The following is a 10,573-nucleotide window of genomic DNA, read 5'->3' on the forward strand; positions in this document are numbered from 1 at the left end:
GTGCATGAAAGCCGAGCTTGAGCCCTGTTTTCCCCTGTCCTCTCCATTCTACTCCCTCTGCCCTCCCTCGGTGCTCTCTCCATGCTGCCATCATGCCACTGGTCAGCTCCAGCTGCCGCTCACGTAGGCTATGGTCGTGTAGCTGCTGCTCGCTGCTGGCCGAGCCAGGACCCCGGCCAACCAAGCCTTAGCGCGCTCACGCTCGCCCTCGCCTACGGTCACCGGTGCACCGCTCTACCGTCGCCTCTGGCCGCAGCTGCCGCAGCCACACCACTGCTGGCTCCAGCCAGTCGGGCTAAGTCCACAGCTGGCCATGGCAGAGCCGGCTGACCCTGTCCCTGCCCTATCTGACCCGACGCTGCTGCCCCTTCATTGCGCCCGGCGTCGTGAGGTTGAAGAAGACAGGGTGAATCGTAAATAGAAGCTCTTTCATGTGTTCACTTTTCTTAAAAGCCAGACACATGTATTTACATATATGAGCTTTGTTGGTTTCTATGATTTCCAGGGTTCCAAATGCAAAAGTATTTTCCTTTTTTCGGTTTAATCTTTTCTTTTGTAGATTTCTGTGCTGAGCTTTGGAAAATCGTAATAATTAGTAGACAAATCGTAAAATAATAAATATGGACTTTTTGGAATCCTTATGAAATTCTCTATGCACTAGATCTATAATATGGCATGATTTAGTTTAAAGTTTTTGCTATAAAAATCAATTTATGCAGTTAGGTTTGTAATACGAGTTATGTCTTGACTTTTTTCATAACTGTAGTTATTTTGATCAAATAAATGTGAACTTTTTATAGAGTTCTCATCAGGTAATTGTTGTTGTCTGGTAAAAATTTCAGGAGTTTAGGATTTATAGTTTAAGATCTATAAAAATAACAAATTACCTATATTGGTTTGCTCCTATTCTAAATAGTCCTGGATGTTTGAATTAATTGGCTTAGTTAAGTGATGAATCATGGCTTGATGACAATACATGAGTTTTAGTAATTTTCTTAAGATTTTCAAAAAGATAAATATCATGATTTTTGGTTAAGTAGATCTTGAGTTATAGTTGCTTGAATCTCAGTGACTGTTTCTGCCCAAACTCAGAAAGGGTTTCCTTGTTCTTATTGTGGGGCCTTCTTAATAGTAGAATTAGCTATAGGTGTTTACAACAAAGTCATTTACAATTTACTAAGATTTCTAAAAAGTCTAGAACCACATTTATTGGACATGTATAACTCCATTTGTAGCTGTTTGAAGTGGTATGTCAGTTTCTATCTAAGTTTTGGATAGAGATGCAATTATTGGATTGATTGACCTTGCTAACTGTAGAATCATCTTAATATGAGAATAATAAAGTTGTAGGTAACTTTATAAGATTTTAAAAAAGTTATGATTCATGTTTGTTGGAGGTCTAAAACTCCAGTTATGCCTCTCTAAAGATGCTATTTGTTTTCTATACCACTGTTGTTGGGCTTCATGTGCAGTTTTGCTTGTGCAATTATTTTTGTGGTGTAAATGATGTTTCTATGGTTGTAGTGAATACAAAGTTGTAGCAAATTTCATAATCTTGCTTGTGTTCGAATTGTAAGACCATAGGCCTGATAGTTTATGAGTTACATGACTTTTAAGTCTTCTATCAAGTTTTGATTGTATTTGGAGCAGATCTAAAAGATGCTAGTGTTTGATCTAGTTAGGATTTGAATCACACCTAGATGGTAATAAGAAAGTTGTAGATAACTCACTTAAACATCTTGTGTTAAAGTTTCCTAGAAGTTGGGTTTTAGATATTGCTGCTCTCTGTCAGTTGGGGACCAGTTTCTGTAAATGGGTATATTTGACTTAGTTAACTTGAGAATCATGCTAAGATGGTTAAAGATGAATTGTAGAAAATTTCATAAGCTTTCCATAATGTGTTGTTGTGTGGCTATTGGATTTGTATAACTCTAGTTATGATCCCAACAAGAAGCTATTGTTTCCAGTCCAGAAATAGACATATGCTAGTTGTGGTTGTTTACTCCATGTGTTGCTAAGTGTGGCTTATGCCCTTGTTGATGGTCAAGTTATGATACTTGTGACCTTGTTAAACTTGTGTCATGCTTGATGTGCTTGCTCTCTATAGTTAGTTGTGTGATGTTAGTTAAATAGCTATTGGTGTCTATGTCTTGCATAATCTTGTGTTTGTCTTGAATGCTTATGTGATGCATCTTGTGTTACCATTCATCACATTCATACACCTGCATCTTGCATCTCATTTAGGTACGCTAGATGAACCACGTTAAGGATGTGATGTGGAGCCAAACTCGAGGATTGGGTTTGGTGGATCTGTCCTGACGATGGAAGGACTAAGCAAGTGCTAGGACCGAAGATGTCACCAAGACGGTGCAAGCTAACTGAACTAACTTGTGTCGGATCCCAGGCAAGCCCCGGAGCATTCTAAGTCTCCCAGTGTTTTACAAAATATTACTCGAGTCCTTTATGATTGATACATTAGGTTATAAGAGTTGATTGGAACCACTTGATGCATATAATTTCCTTGTCCAGAAATATACCTTTAACCCTATGTAGGTCCAGGATCGAACTTGTGCTTAGCCATGCTTAGACCGGTAGAAGTCGAGTGATTTCCTATCACCTGCGAGATATAGGTGGATACCACAGCACGGTTGGCTATATTTGCTATCATGGAAAAGAACCATGGGGAAATGTAAATGGAGACCAGGCAGGATGTCGATAGAGAAGCAACAAGACATGGAGGTCTTGAGTGTAGATCTATCCCTGTCTATGTCGATTAAGGACCGTACCATTGTTGGCGCTTCTGACAAGATTGAATGCATGCCTATCACTTAGCTGGCCGGATAACTCGTTTCGACCGTTAAGCCGAGTAGCTCAACTCAGGCCGAGCCCCGCTCTGTAAGAGTGTGCACTCTGGATGGTAGTAAGGATGTGCGGGGAGCCAGACTGAGCCCAAGGGTAGGCTGGGCCTGAACGTCCTGTCATTTGGTTGTCCCTGATTGTGCGGCGCTGGGCAAACCCACAAAATGTGTACTTGAGTTGTACCAAAGGTGACCTAAGACTACCTTGGCGCAGGTATGTCTGGGTTTGTGTTAGGAATAAATTCCTAGCTAGTTGAAATCGATTCAAATCGCCGTCTCTCCCGGATAGTGAGAAACTTGGCTAGTCCCAACATCGTAGTAATTATATTATGGAATGTGATGGTTCGGGTAAACATGGAATTACTATACCTGCTATGGTTACTATTGTATGCTCTAAAAAGATATACCACATGTTTGGCACAAGATAGTTGCTAATCTAGAGATGGATAGTTATAATTAACTTGATGAGAGAATTATAATTGTATAATTGAGTTAATCACTTTTTATGCAAAATGTTGTCAAGCTACCTCCACTTATAAAGCCTTGCATACTCCTTGGAGTCAATTTTATTTCTGGTTATGACGGATAAATCTAGCTAAGTACATTCGAGTACTCAGGGTTTATCCCACCATGTTGCAGGTGAGGTTTTGGCCTGTTGAAGATGGTGGCTAACCACCGGTGGACTCGGTGACTCTACGTTATCTCTCATCTATATGCTTTTATCTGAGGATGTCACTTATGCTAGCAATGTATTTGGAACTTATATTAATGTAATCCTTTGAAAGCAATGTTGTTTTCACTAATCAGTTTTGAAATCCAAACTTATACTATTATTTGTGAAACCATTTATAATATTATTTCCACTGCAACTCTGCGTATGTGATGTGTATTTGCTTAATCATGTGATCTTAGTTGTGATGTTGATTTACTAAGGTCTTTCGGGACACTCGGCGGACTACCGGGTTTATATAAGTGAAAGTATGCGCGTGTCAACATGTTAGCGGGGACAGCCGTACTTGATCTTGCATAAATTGGGCGGTTCTATCACAGCTGGTATAAGAGCAAGATTAAGCATAATACTATCATGTATGTCATTTTAAAAACAAAGTTTTGGTTTTAAAAAGCCTATTTTAACTAAAACTTTAGCTACAGGCAAATTTATCAAAACTTATTTACAAAACTATGCTAGCAACATCCTCCTTTATGCCCAGTTAAGGACTATTAGGTGGCTATCTAAGTACTAACTTTGGGGGATGTACTTTATTGCAATTTTTACTTTCATTGTCCATACGGCATGCTATTGTATGGATGCCGTTCACTTGAATGGCAATGTATGGATCAATTGCCTCTACGCCCAGGTAAGTGTGAGTTGTGAGAGCATGACCGTCCAACTATCGGTCTAGGGGAGAGTTAGATGTGGTTACTAGAATATTTACATGTTACACACATGTATATATGAAGGTACTTAATTATGGGTATATCTGTTGGGTAGCTATGGATACCGAAGTATATATGTCTGGGGATGTACATATGGAGAGTATCTTAGTTTATTGCTTTCATTGTGTGCTTATTTATCTCTTGTGGGGATGGGCTGCAATGAATTTTCCTGTAGGTACGCTAACCACGAATGCGTAGATTGAATGTAGCTGATGACTAGCTATATATCGAGAGAGTACATGTTTTGCCACTGACATAGAACATGATTGCTGCCTTAGGCTGGCAATTTTGTGAGGACGAATAGGACGAGCATGCATCATGATTTTGCTTATGCATAAATATGCTTCCCTCACCTTGTTCTAATACTGAGTAACTTGTGACCATGTGATGTTACTATCTTCTTTGTGTGAAGCTAGACAAAATGCATTGTCCCATGCTGTTTGAATAGCTATGCTTGAAGGTAGTGTGTGATTAGTTTTGCCTTGTATGTTTGCTTCCAAAGGAAATAGATGACAAGTTAATAGTTAGCAAAAGAATTCACCCCTTTGAAAACTAAATTGCTTAATGTAAGTAAAACTTGTTTTGTAGAGATATTCACCTACTCAGTAAAAAGGAAATAAAAGATAACAGTACCTTACCACCATGTTTCACATGTATATGTGTAGCGGTGTTGCTGTAGGTGACTGCTTGTTATGTGCGATATTTGTGCTTAGTAATAGTCACTTAAGCTAATTGGATTGAGTGTTTCAAAATGCTTGCTTAAGACCATGAAGTATGTGTGGATGCTCATTATCTAGGTAGTGTCGTAGCTGTCACTCTTTTGTCCTCAGTAAGCATACGAGTGTTGAAGAGCGCTATCCTAGAACAGCATCCAAGTTTTGATAATCTCATGGTTGTCGTCTCCAATTAAGTTCTCTCTTAGAAGCCTGAGCCTGTTCACATGGTTGCTAGCCCTTGAATGTTGCGCTACGAGGACCTTTATCCATGCCTTGGCTTGACCTTAGGCCCAAGCTTAGCTCCCTTGAATGCCTGCATGTGTCATGGTTGTCTCGCTCTTGCGTGGGAGGACTTTGCTCGAAAATCCTTGTCAGGCCCTGTTGCTCCTTCTCCTACAGATGATCTGGTGCAATGCTAATCGCCATCTACCCTGGCTTTGGAACCTTTTTCCTCGTAGATCATGTTATTGCTTTATCAACTAAATCCCTAGTTAGTGCTTTGGCTTTGTCCCTCAAATCTCGTTTATTTTGTCTTCAACTCTCAAGTCTCTGGACATTTATTAGTCTTGATCTCATGTTGCTGCTCGGCAAGACCAAATCTTGTGTTAATCTTTATCTGGTAATCATTTTGGTGAACACAAGGTGTATATGGAATTTTAGCATGAGTCCCCTGCTATGTTGTCTTCGGCAATTAAGCTATGTTCTCTTGCACTATGTTTTGATCTTCATATTGCCTCCTTGTTGACTCCTAACCTTGTGACTATCTTTGTTTGCTATCCCTCCTTCTCATGGTGCTTGCTCCTATGCCATGAAATTTATGCCACGTGAGAATTCTTGTGGGTTGTATGTTCAGTAATGGTGCCATGATTAGTTATCTACGGTGCCATGACGAAACCGAGAGCCTCCTGTGGGTGCACACACACAAGGCTGTGCTACTCGGCATGCGCTGGTATCGAGGTTTCTAGTCATGATCTATTGTAGAACTACACCGATGTGTTATTTTCACATGAGCTCTTCCTTGGTTATCTCTCCTTATCATGTCAAGAGATCTATATGTCGAACTAGATGCAATAGGACTCCCTTCTAAAGTAGTCCAAAGGATAAACTTTGAAGAATAGGTCACTAACCAGAACATAAACATACTGCAAGAGATGGTAGACAAGTGACTCTACTTGACAGTCCCTGTAATGATGTCGATCATCTAGTGAGCAACTTATGTCATCCCTGTTGGATCAGAAGGCTACACAATATTTAAAGTTGGACAAGTTATCAGTCGAATGATAAATGGACCAAGATATTATGTCCTATAATTGGTCACCTGGTGCTTATGAGCTTTTGTCTAAGTCTTGACTGTTATGTGCAAGAGTGAAGATTTGGAACCTTTTGGTGTTCGGATACAACTGATTAGTTACCAGTAGGAAGGTTAATCTCTAGCTAGGTAACGACTCTTTGGTAGCTATGAAGGCCAGATCTCACAAGACAATACTAAGCAATGGAACAGCAAGGCTGGTCAGCGATGCTAGTACTGCTTCCTTCTCCAAGCCTCGTGTCATCAAGTCAATTTCATCTTGGACAATCACACGGGTTGTGCAAGTTACTGTATCGGCTAAGTAAAGAGCTAGAGAAAGCACATCTCTAGTATCGGTTAGTATCGTTATGTATATGGTGTTGCCAAAGGATTTGTTCAGGACTCTATTAAATAAAGCATAGAAGGATAATCAGAAACATTCCCTTATCATGTAGGGTTGTCGCTCCATGTGAAGTATGCATTGTGCCCTGCAAAAATAGCCCACCAGTCCAATGCTTGTGCATCATTGAGCTAGTGCCTAAATCAACATTTGAAGTGGTTCCCTGGGAAGCATGTAAGGATAACCCTAGCCTCCATCCTCAGTGAGAAAGCTACCGCTGTCATAAAAAGGATTAGAGAGTGTAGAACACCCTCCACAATGCATGAAGCAAAGAAAAAGAAGAGTGGGAAAATCTATCAAGGTTTTATGGCACTCCACTCGTTATCTTAAGCCAGTGATTAGTGGCTCAAACATGGTTGAATTCACCCCAAACTTGGTAATCTCATCCCTCGCTTAAGGTACTTTAATGTCTTAAGTTGGCTTGAGTATTGGTTGAGTAAAGTATTAGATTTGAGAGATGTTTTGACAGTTCGGTCATCAAAAATTCAGAACAAAGCAGTTTTGGGTAGATGATTTGTTTGGATAGTCAAACGGTGTCCGTTTAAGCTGAATTTTGGTCAATAGTTAAAGGACTCTTAGATCTAAATGCCTACCAAAATTTGTGCACAATGGAGTAGTAGTTTGCAGAATATGAGCTGATTACCAAGGGGAATAGAATCTATAATTTTCTTGTTTGACTACTATCATTCTTTGTATTGGATGATTGTGTTGTAGTTCAGGTCATGTTGGCAATGTGAGGATTGTTAATACTTTAGATGCCCTAGAGAAGACTCCTGACACCCCCTTTTGCCTCACTTTTGCCCTCTCATATCAACAATGCTGGAGCAGTCAAGGTGTTCTACAAGTCAATTTGTGCTTTTGCGAATCGAGAACAATTTGAAAAGTGTAAAAAAACCAACTTCAGACTTTGATTTTGAGTTGTTGATTGACATTAGAAAGGAAGCTTCAATGTCCAATGTAGTTCAACAAAGCTAGTTTTGCTATAGTGCAAGTCAAATCAACTTACTGCGCCACTGCACCATAAAGTCAAATTGTGCTCAACCTGCTTAGTAGTGTACTATTTTTCCAGTCAGTGTATATTTGCAACTCTCGTTGACCTTTAGACCTCGCTATCATCCTTCTTTAGCAAGGATCTCCAAGGCAGACTTGTCCTTAGTACATTCCATGTGTTCTTACCCATGAGGTTGCCTCAGATTCAACCCAGATAACTGTTGCCGCTTGGACACAAGGATTCCCTCAAATAATGATCGTCGAAATGTTGAGTCAACAGAATCAGCTTCCACCTTCACCGCTCACTCAATGGACTCAGATAATATAGCACATAGGGAACATTATGTAATTTTCCATTGGTTGGCATCTGAGAGATTGAACGGTTACAACCGGCAGGGATATTGTCTGTTGGTAACTTGGTTTCTTGCCGACTTAGAGGATGTTTACCCCGTCTATGATCTCATCTCTTATGAAAGGTTGTACTCAAGCTACTTTGGTAGAGGACTGCTTTTCAAACTTTGTGAATGAACATGGAACCATCGTAATAAATTGCTTTCAGAAGCTGGCAGTCTAGTGCTAAGTTCACATGGTCCATGCTATATCCACTAGGGAATTAGAGATTTTAGGTAATTGGTTTATGCTCCATAGTACTCTCCGTATCCTAAGAATGAAGTGTTGTGCTATCTTGGATTCCTCCCAAAGTAACAATGCTTCATGGAAGCCAACGAAGGAAATTCTACAGACAAAACTTACTACAAAGAGCAAGTATCAGAAAGTGTCTTGACCAAATTAGCCTCTTTGATACTCCAAAGTCAAGTAGCCTAACGCTATCATTGATGTTGGAAAATGGATGGCATGCTTCTCTTCCCTTAAAAGTCTTTCGCACCGAATCTCGGGATGAGATTCCTATAAGGGGGAGGGCTGTAACACCCCAGGTGTTTGTCACCAGTTAAGTAGTGGGTTTGAGCTCAAACATGACATATTAAGTGGTGATGAAGGTGTCAAGATCAAATCTACAAGAGTGAGCTCCAACTTAAACTTGGGCAACATGCCTTTACTTGCATATTGGCCCTTTCTAGATATATACCTAAGTAATGTTGAAGGTGCTTCTTTCATGTGCCTCACATCAATTTCCACCCACATGGATGATTGGAAAAGTTTCATGAAGTTTGGAATCAAGAAGTCACATAAAATGACAAGTTATGTCCTTGCCTGAATTGCTTTATTAAGTGAATGGAATTATATGTCATCAATAAAGCATTGTAACCTTGCTCAAACAACTCTACTTACATTCATGAATAAAAGTTATGAAGGGTTCATGTTGAGCAAGTGGCCAGAAAATGCTCCAATAGATCAAAAAGGGTAATCTAAGCTTTACATGATGCTATTTTGACTTGGTTTGAACTATGGCTTATAGTGCTTGCATGGAGTTACAACTTAAATCAAAGTTCAAGTTTGATTGGAGTAGAACAAACTTTGTTTTTAGACCAAGAGCTAGATCAGCTTGTAAGCAAGTCAAACCGAGCCCTCAAGTTAGATCCATGGCTGTTTTGGAGCTCAAAAATTTAGCTAAGTCCCTAATGGACTGAAACTAAGTTTTTTGTTTTCGTGTACCCCGCTTCGGAGCCGTGTATCTCTCCAACCAGATTGAATTAGACTTTGACGCTTTAAGCAAAGTTGGAGATATCACGTAGGTCTACAACTTTGATTACTACAGCTTGTGCCAAAACTAACTGGTTTAGGAGATATGAAGGGACGAAGATTGAGATTTTAGGCGTACTTTTGAGGTAGTATTGCTGCTCCTTCATAATTTTTGAACTGGATTTCTGGCCGACCGTCCAGACTGCTTGCTGCTGCGTGGCCTCCCGTGTCTGCGCCTGTCGCCATCTCGCCCTAGGTGCATGAAAGCTGAGCTTGAGCCCTGTTTTCCCCTCTCCTCTCCATTCTACTCCCTCTACCCTCCCTCGGTGCTCTCTCCATGCCGCCATCATGCCGTCGGTTAGCTCCAGCTACCATTCACGCAGGCTGTGGCCATGCAGCTGCTGCTCGCTGCTAGCTGAGCCAGGACCCCGGCCAACCAGGCCTTAGCGCGCTCGCGCTCGCCCTCGCCTACGGTCACCGTGCACCGCTCTACCGTCGCCTCTGGCCGCTGCCGCCGTAGCCACGCCGCTGCTGGCTCCAGCCGGCTGGGCTAAGGCCATAGCTAGCTATGGCAGAGCTGGCCGACCCTATCCCTACCCTGTCTGACCACCACCGCCGGCCAACGCCCCCCCTGCTGGCTGACCCGACGCTGCTGCCCCTTCACTGCGCCCGGCGTCATGAGGTTGAAGAAGACAGGGTGAATCGTAAATAGAAGCTCTTTCATGTGTTCACTTTTCTTAAAAGCCAGACACATGTATTTACATATATGAGCTTTGTTGGTTTCTAAGATTTCCAGGGTTCCAAATGCAAAAGTATTTTCCTTTTTTCGGTTTAATCTTTTCTTTTGCAGATTTCTATGCTGAACTTTGGAAAATCTTAATAATTAGTAGAAAAATTGTAAAATAATAAATGTGGACTTTTTGGAACCCTTGTGAAATTATCTATGCACTAGATCTATAATATGGCATGATTTAGTTTAAAGTTTTTGCTGTAAAAATCAATTTATGCAGTTAGGTTTGTAATACGAGTTATGTCTTGACTTTTTTCATAACTGTAGTTATTTTGATCAAATAAATGTGAAATTTTTATGGTGTTCTCATCAGGTAATTGTTGTTGTCTGGTAAAAATTTCAGGAGTTTAGGATTTATAGTTTAAGATCTATAAAAATAACAAATTACCTATATTGCTTTGCTGCTATTCTGAATAGTTCTGGATGTTTGAATTAATTGGCTTAGTTAAGTTA

Source organism: Miscanthus floridulus, chromosome 11 (genome assembly GCF_019320115.1).
Source record: "Miscanthus floridulus cultivar M001 chromosome 11, ASM1932011v1, whole genome shotgun sequence".
NCBI lineage: Eukaryota > Viridiplantae > Streptophyta > Magnoliopsida > Poales > Poaceae > Miscanthus > Miscanthus floridulus.